Genomic DNA, 9521 nt, shown 5'->3' with positions numbered 1-9521 from the left:
TAATTTCCTGAAGTTCTGCATTGTCTGAGTTTTTTAGTTCTTCCATGCAGTTCCTTGTCGTCGTATTATCACCATCATCACCATTATGATAGGCTATCCCTCGTGGCTGAGTCTGATTGCCTTTCAAGCATAGGGTCTTGGTGGTGGGTCCATAGCTCACTGTAGAGAACTATTATTGATCAAAATGATCTTCCACAGTGAGGACATTGATTTCCAGATGGAAGGTTGTCCCAACATGGGTTAGCTTGACATGTCTTGAAACATTTTTCCCTTTTGCCTTCTATTTGTGCCTCTTTGAATTCCACAACACTGTTGGTCACAGCTTGTAACGCCCCTAGACTGCGTGAGCACTGGAAACCAACACGGAGGCCAATAAACAATCTAATATCTTTATTAAAGCAATAAAAGAACAAAACAAAAGTATGCAGAGTATATAGTCAAGCAATTGTCCTTATAGGAAAGATCAAAAACAGTCCAAATAAATTAAGTTATATGTCCAGTATTAGAGTCCAAAGTCTACAATCCAATAACCGAAACACACTCAAACTCTTTGGAAGTTTGAGTGGGGAAAGAGTGAGAATTCACCGGGAGATTCTTGAAGTAAGTCCAGACAAGGATTCGAGGCTAGGCAAGGTAATTCGTGGTGGATCTGAAACGCAGTCCAAACTTGAACAGGAGTGAAAACGCAACTCCTGGTCTACTCGTGAGTAAGCGCACCGAAAGGCCGCTTAGGAGCTCTTCTTTGATTAGTCACATTGACACCGCGATAGGGAGAGCTCAGTGCAGAACTTTTATGGAAGTTCAAAAGCTCCCCCCAACAGGTGTTTAACTCCCCAATTATTCCCAGAGAAAGTAGCTGTTTCAACATGCCTGCCTCCCCGAAACTTCCCAAAGGAAACGGTTTAATTACAATAGTCTCTCTCCGCTAATCTCGTGCTTCGTCTCAGAAACTTCTTATTGGAGCGATGTGTTTTGAGAAAAGACTTCCTATCAAACACAACACTTTCCGGGGAACCAGGCTCTGTTTCAGGGGCATCCGTAATTGGCTTTGGCACGAAAATGTCAACAGGGGACATCTGGAATGGAACAGAATCTTGCTGAGATGGGAAAAAACCCACATCCTCTTCAGTTTGATCTATGATGGCTGCAGGGTCATGGGCCAAAGGTCCCTGAGACATCACACAGCTGACCTTCAGTTAGACGCTCCCAGGGCCAGGGCTCTCGGTGTCTATGCCACAGTTTTTAAGGTTAGCTTTGAGCCCATCTTTGAATCTCTTTTCCTGTCCACCAACATTACGTTTCCCGTTCTTGAGTTGAGAGTAGAGTCACTACTTTGAGAGACAGTGATCTTTGGGCATTCAAACAACATGGGCATCAGTCCAACAAAGTTGATGATGGGAGATCATGGCTTCAGTGTTGGTAGTCTTTACTTCTTCCAGAACATCAACATTTGTCCGCCTGTTTTCCCAAGAGATTTGCAGGATTTTTTGGTGGCAACGCAGATGGAATCATTCCAGAAGTTGAGAGTGACGTCTATAGACAGCCTCTGTTTCACAAGCATATAACAGGGTTGAGAGGACAACAGTTTTATAAACAAGCATCTTGGTCTCCCTACAAATGTCCTTATCCTCAAACACTCTGCTGCACTCGCAGAGCTCGGGTGGTGTTGTATTTCAGTGTCAATTTTGACTTTTGTAGAGAAGTGGCTGCCAAGGGAGAGGAAATGGCCAACATTTGAAGAAGAAGAAGAAGAAGAAGAAGAAGAAGAAGAAGAAGAAGAAGAAGAAGAAGAAGAAGAAGAAGAAGAAGTTGTTGTTTATTTATATCCCGCCTCCATCTCCCCCAAAGGGGACTCTGGGCGGCTCACAGATAATACCAGATAAAAACAATAACAATATACAATACATCAATGAGCAAAAACATAAACAAATTATAAAATTTAAACATTAACCTCTGGAAATAAGAACACACTTAATAAAACATGGAGTTAAAAACAGTGAGGTTATGATAATATACTAAGTAAAGTGCACATTATAAAAGTTGTAAACTCAAGATAACCGATAAAGTGCTGCAATTTCGTTGGAGATCAATTTGGGATGGGAGAGGCCCTGAGTTAATATCAAATTAACCAGGAAAAGTGCAACTGATGCAACAATTTTCTAACATTATACCATTAAGCTGTTTTTCCGGCATTGCTGGCTCCTTTTGTTGAAAGAGGACTTTGATTTTCTCAATGTTTTCTCAAAAAGGCCAAGATTTTGTATGATTCTGCAATGATGTTTAGAATGGGTTGTAGGTCTTCTTCTGAATGAGCACAGACTACGTTATCATCAGCATATAGGAGTTCTATAACAGACGCTTTCATGCACTTACCAAGGGCAAAAAAAGGCAGTCTTATAATGAAACAAACTTAAAGCTCATGCAGCCAAGTGACGTTTTTGAGGCAATCATTTAGTTGCTTCATCGCTTTCTCCTTCTGCCAGTGCAGCCTTTTTGAAGCCAATACATTGTGGAAAAGGAAAAGTTCCTAACAATATAAACACTTTATTTCTTTGTTACTCAGGATTCGCCATCTTTTTTGTTGCCCTCTCATTCTCAGTAAAACATGTTTGCTCATGAGATTGCTGCTATCCGTCTTTCTTTACGCATCAGGAGGGAAATTCCCATGACAATGCAGATCTCCAAAATATCTGTTTTTTTAATCAAGATGAAACCTGCCACTTTGAGAGACTTTTTCCACCTCCTCGCTTAGCATATTCCATTCACCTATATCCCTGTATGAATTGGTCTAGAGAAAATACAAACTGAGGGTGAGTCAACCGAGGGATGCAACAGCTGGAAAAGCCAATGCAATTCTCATCTGCATCCATAGGAGTATGGCATCCAGATTGAAGGAAATCATAAGCCTACTTTCTTCTAGTTTGGTAAAAACTCTTTACCTAGAATAAGGTTTTTTCCAGCTACTGTCTTGATGAGGGTGTAAAGAAGTGTGTTTTTATTTTGATTAATAGATGTCATGTTTGTTTAATTTCGTTTTAAAAGTCATGTTTAACTATGTTTAAAAGGGTAAGTATTAGTTACCAGTGCAAGGGGGATGGTAGCCAGCTCAGCATTCTGAGGCAGGTTACCATAGCAACGAGGGCGGAGCCAACTGCCATTTGGAAGAAAAGGAGGGAATGTTTTAAAAAACAGTTTAGTCTGTGATTTTTAGTCACAGGGAAGACACTGGTTCCAGGTTAGGGAAACCAGGGAAGCTCAGACCTCTAGTTGTGTCAAATCAAGCAAATTAAGTGACTTGTTTGGGTTTATTCAGAGAGTCTGAGTGGTAAGGGGAAGCAATCCCAGTTAGATCCAAAGTGATCAGTTAATAGTTTTGGTTGTAAGAAGAAGAAAAAGGTTTAGACTACTCAAGGAAAGGGAAAAGTATTTTGAGAGAGGATTCATCATAAGTTATATTTGCAACAGATTAAGAAGTTACTGTAACCACTAAGCTCTGTGCCTGAAATAAACGTATTTTTTGTTCTTCCATATCCAAGTCTCTGTCACGTGTATTCAAAACTAAGTTACGATACCATCTAAATTAAATAAGAAGAATAAAGAAGATAAATTCCCCTCTGCCTGACATCTCCACAATTGGTGGCAGTGGTTAGATAAAACATATTTATATTGGTGGCAGCGGATATAGTTAAAAATATAATAATATAATTAATAAAAAGATTCCTCCTCTACCCCACATCTCCACAAATTGGTGGCAGCGGTGGGATTAAAAAGATTCCTCCCTGTCACATCACCAAGGAGGGTATGCTCGATTCTGGCCACAGGGGGAGCTGCCGCTTCATCGACCACTTGTGGCACCGAGTCCTTGATGGAGTACTTCCTCATTCCTCTCCGCACGCTGCTGGAAAATGTTATGGTGTTGTAAATTCATTAAACTATTTATTTATTTATTTACAGTATTTATATTCCGCCCTTCTTTCTCATCCCGAAGGGGACTCAGGGCGGATCACAATGTACACATACATGGCAAACATTCAATGCCATATGAACATAGAGACAGAGACACAGAGGCAATTTAACCTTCTCCAGCTTCCAGTTTCCTGAGGTTATGCTCGACTCCGGCCACGGGGGGGGGGGGGGGGGGCGGGGGGGGGCAGCTGATTCATCATCCACTGTGATGCCGGGTCCTTAGACACTTTCTCATTCCAAAAGTTTATGGTGTCGTAAATTAGTTAAATTAGCCTCCCTACATAAGTGGTACCTAAATTTCCTACTTGATAGATGCAACTATCTTTCGAGTTGCTTAGGTCAACAACAAGCAAGGCTATTTTTTTTATTTTAATGGTCGGGTGCTCACTCCAACACGGGCTGGCCTCAAACTCATGACCTCTTGGTCATAGTGATTTATTGCAGCTGGCTACTAACCAACTTGTGCCACAGCCCGACCCTGCATAAAGCAGTACCTAAATTTTCTACTTGACTATAGTAATTGTCTTTCGAGCTGCTTAGGTCAACAGCGAGCTAGGCTATTAAATGGTCGGGAGCTCAATCCGACCCGGGCTTCAATCTCATGACCTCTCGATCAGTAGTGATTTATTGCCACTGCGCCACAGCCCAGCCCACAATATTAATCCCTATCCCATATTAATGCGGTTTGGCACCACTTTACCTGCCATGGCTCAATATGCAATGGGCTTTGTAGTTTGGTGAAGCTAAAGACCTTGTAAAACTACAACTCCCAGGGATTCCATAGCATGGAATAATCCACAAAAGGACCTTGTCTAAAGCAGGCATGGGAAAACTCCAGCCCTCCGGGTGTTTTGGACTACAACTCCCACAAGTCCAAAACACCTGGAGGGCCAGAGTTTGCCCATGCCTGGTCTAAAGGATCTGATGGGCCGTTCTCGGTTTCAAACAAAACAGCAAAAGCAAAAGGCTGACGGTGCATTTGGTAGGAAATGACCCGTATCATTTGCAGTGTTTTCGGGTGATTTGCATTATGCTCCACTATGCATCACCCACAGTATATATATATATTTATATATACATTAATACTGTAACACCTCGGAAACTGCCATTCGGTACAAAGGTACAAAATGTACTTTCGGAAAGTGTCTTGAGATCTGCTTTGCAGATACCATCTTCGCATGTCTTCTTCTATGGCAGTTAGGAAGGAGCGCATGGCGCCACTGATCGTAATAAGAAGCGGCTGTGGTTTATTCAAGGCACATGGAGTTTCGGTCTTCGGTTCTGCTAATAGAGAAAAAACGGGCAGAATCCAGACATCAAAGCTCAGCCTCTAATCAAACAGCGGTTTGTTAAAGGCTCCTTGACTTTGCACATCCTCCCAGGACAAAGGCTGCATCTACATTGTAGAATTTAATGCATTTTTACACCGCTTTGACTGCCATGGCTCAATGCTACGGGATAATGGGAGTCGTAGTTTGGCAAGGCAGGGAATGCAAAAGACCTTGGTGAAATGCAACTCCCAGCATCCCATAGCATTGAGCCATGGCAGTTAGAGTGGTATCAAACTGCATTAATTCTACAGTGAAGATGCATCCTCCGTTTGGAACGTTTCGGCACTGCTAACTTCTTGGGACTTGTCTCTGTTGGATTAAAACCAAGTCCTTTAATCCAGGTTTAGTGTAAATTCCAACACCACAAAAAAAGGAAAGTGTTGTTGTTGTTGTTGTTGTTGTTGTTGTTGTTGTGTGCCACTTTTTCCTCTATTAAAAGAGGCTCACAGCAGCTGACAATGCTAAAAAAAACAATGCAAATGTAGGCCAACATGTTTGAGCAATCCCTAACAGATATATGAAATTTTACATAACAAAACCATTTTGAACCCACTTAAAGGCTCCTTCCAAAACACATCCACTGATTTGTCTTTCACCAGATTTTTGCTTATAATTTCCATTTTGGCAATCAAACTTATAGAATCCTACTTTTAAAAATATGCTTATCGGTAAGGCAGCATTCTTTGCTCTATCATTATCTCTGTTTTACTGTTCGCACATACTTAGTGAGGGCTTATTTATTTACAGTATTTATACCCTGCTGTTTTCACCCTGAAGGGGACTCAGAGAGGCTTACAGAATACATATATGGCAAACATTCAATGCCGATTATACGATTAACAAGGAGAGACAACACAGACAGAAGTATCAATCAATGTCCTTAAGGAGGCCTTTATTACCTCCCCGCTAAAAGCAGTACCTATTAATCTACTCGCATTTCTGCTTTCGACCTGCTAGGTGGGCAGGTGAGCTGGGGCTAACAGTGGGTGCTCACCCTGACCTGAGCTCAAACTGACAACCTTTCAATCAGCTTGATTTTTCTGCAGCACAGCAGTTTAGCCCCCTTTGCTAAGCCCCCCCTCCGCTGTGCTGAGCCAGGTTCTTCCGTTAGGTGCTGTTTACATTGTCGTTGTTGGTGGTGGTGTTGTTGCCATGCTTTTCTCCCTTGATCCAGACCCAAAGCAGCAAACACATACAGCTGCAGTAAGGATCAGTTAAAGCAGAATCCCTTTCTTTCCTATATGAGGTTTAATTAGGTTGTTTGCTGCTATGACTTGGCACCAATAGCTTGTGAATGCCAATGCTGCTAAAAGACGTTACAACTAGACAGAGGATGAGGAACTAAAAAAGGGAGATCTGGGAAGGACTTTTAGTGGAAAGCAGCTTCTTTGTCAGGGGCTTTGTGAACTGAGAAGTTGTTGCTGCTTTTGGTATTATGGGATCTTTTATTAGTAAAGATACTAACTGTCCTTCCTCTTCAGATTGCCCATCATATAGTTGCTCTATTGTTGTATTGAGCATGGATTGCAACTTTGGGGTGTATCAACTACACTGTAGAATTAATGCAGTTTTGAGGCCACAATGCTATGGAAATCCTGGGATGTGTAGTTTTACAAGATCTTTTACTTTCTCTGCCAAAGAGTGCAGGTGCATAGCATAGCATTGAGCAATAACCTGATGCTATGGGATACTGGGAGTTGTAGTTTGACAAAGTAGGGAATGCAGAAAGACCTTGGCAAACTACATCTCCCAGTCTATACAGTATATAGACAATCTGATACTATGTAGAATGACTGAGGTTTGACACCACATTCACTGCCATGGCTGGATGCTTGTTTTACAAAGTCTTGAGCCTTCTCTGCAGGAAAATGTCTAGGGCCACCACCAAACTACAACCCTCAGGACTTAATGTTGAAAATCACTCCCCCTGAAGGCGCAGGTGCGCAGTCTGGGGGTGACCCTGGACTCATCGTTGAGCCTGGAGCCCCAGGTCTCAGCGGTGACTAGGGGAGCCTTCGCACAATTAAAACTTGTGCGCCAGCTGCGACCGTACCTTGGGAAGCCAGACTTGGCCACGGTGGTCCACGCCCATGTTACATCCCGTTTAGACTACTGCAACGCACTCTACGTGGGGCTGCCTTTGAAGACTGTTCGGAAGCTTCAGATAGTCCAACGGGAGGGAGGCTGCCAGGTTAATAACTGGAGCGGCATTCAGGGAGCGTACCACTCCTCTGTTACGTCAGCTCCACTGGCTGCCGATTAGCTACCGAGCACAATTCAAGGTGCTGGCTTTAGCCTATAAAGCTCTAAACGGTTCCGGCCCAGCTTACATGTCCAAACGTGTCTCCCGCTACGACCCACCTCGAAGCTTAAGATCATCAGATGAGGCCCTGCTCGCGGTCCCATCAGCCTCACAGGTGCGGCTGGCGGGGACGAGAGACAGGGCCTTTTCAGGAGTGGCTCCCCACCTATGGAACACCCTCCCCATTGAAGTCAGGCAGGCTCCCTCCCTCCTATCCTTCCGTAGGAAGGTAAAAACTTGGTTGTGGGGCCAGGCTTTCGAATAAGAATCAGCAGCATTAATTACTATTATGTATGCTGGAACTCAAGTGACAGACCCAGTCTTTTAAACTTGTACACGCCTATCTATATTTTATAAATGCATTTTATGAATGTTTATGTAAGTTAATTTTTTAACTGATTTATAGTGTATTGTACTGTTTTTATATGTCTGTTTTATTGTAAGCCGCCCTGAGTCCCCTGTTGGGTGAGAAGGGCGGGATATAAATATTGTAATGAATAAATAAATAAATAAAAATTGAAAGCATGCAAAACCCTAGTAAATTTTGGGGCTGGGCTGTGGCGCAGCTGGCTAGTAACTAGCTGCTATAAATCACTACTGACCGAGAGGTCATGAGTTCGAAGCCCGGGTCGGGTTAAGCCTCCGACCATTAATAGCCCCGGCTTGCTGTTGACCTATGCAGCCCCGAAAGACAGTTGCACCTGTCAATTAGGGAAATTTAGGGACGCTTTATGCGGGAGGCTAATTTACAACACCATAAAACTGCCAGCAAAACACGAGGAAAGGAATGAGGAAGTACAGCCACTACTGGACGGTGAAGCAACAGCTCCCCCTGTGGCCGGAATCGTGAAGCTGGAAAAATGTTAAAAATGCCTCTGAGTCTGTCTAATGTATGTTGTTTGTCTGTTGGCATTGAATGTTTGCCATATATGTGTTCATTGTAATCCGCCCTGAGTCCCCTTCGGGGTGAGAAAGAAGGGCGGAATATAAATACTGTAAATAAATAAATAATAAATAAATTCATAGGCTTTCCATATGTGAGCATTGCAGGCGTGAGACACAAGGCAGACGCAGCTCTTCCAAAATGTGTATCTGTCTATATATCTACATTATCTATATAAATAAAGACATTTTCCAAGCTCTAAAAAATGTGCCGCCTTGCCTTGCCTTTTTCTAGGGTGACTCACCTCCTCGCCCCCTCTCCCTTTAACGCTTTATGGAAAGAATCAGGTGCCGGGATCTTATCTGGACAGGAATCTCTAACAGTTGCTCTGCACACACACACACACAAAAAAAAAAACACTCAGCAGCATCACAAGCATTTGTTGTGTTGTATTTTTACCGAAATGCCAAATGGCTAAAGGAAACAATTGGGACCCTGGTGAGCAGTCCTTCCGAAGAGAGAGATGCTATCAGGTAGGAAGTTGTACTTTTGCAAGGCATTTAGCCTTCTCTGCCAAAGAGGCATCTGACTGCAACTCCAACTGGATCTACACTGCCATATAATCCTCTATTTGATCCCAGATTACAGTAGAGTCTCACTTATCCAAGCTAAACGGGCCGGCAGAAGCTTGGATAAGCGAATATCACGATATATTGAAAACATTGACTACAAAAATGGCTTGGATAATCCAAAACCTTGGATAAGCGAGACTCTACTACTGTTCCTGCTTTGAACTGGATTATATGGCAGTGTAGACTCAGGCCCCTTCTGTACTGAAATTTAATACAGATTATCCAATCAGATAATATAGATTATCTGATTTGAACTGGACTATATGAAGCCCCTTCTACACTGCCACATGCAATCCAGATTATCTGTTTTGAAATGGATGGTACACTTACCATATAAAATCCAGATTATCTGCTCTGAACTGGATTATACACTGCCATATAAAATCCAGATTATCTGCTTTGAACTG

This window comes from Anolis carolinensis, chromosome 3 (genome assembly GCF_035594765.1).
Source record: "Anolis carolinensis isolate JA03-04 chromosome 3, rAnoCar3.1.pri, whole genome shotgun sequence".
Lineage (NCBI taxonomy): Eukaryota > Metazoa > Chordata > Lepidosauria > Squamata > Dactyloidae > Anolis > Anolis carolinensis.
This window is presented reverse-complemented; position numbering follows the sequence as displayed.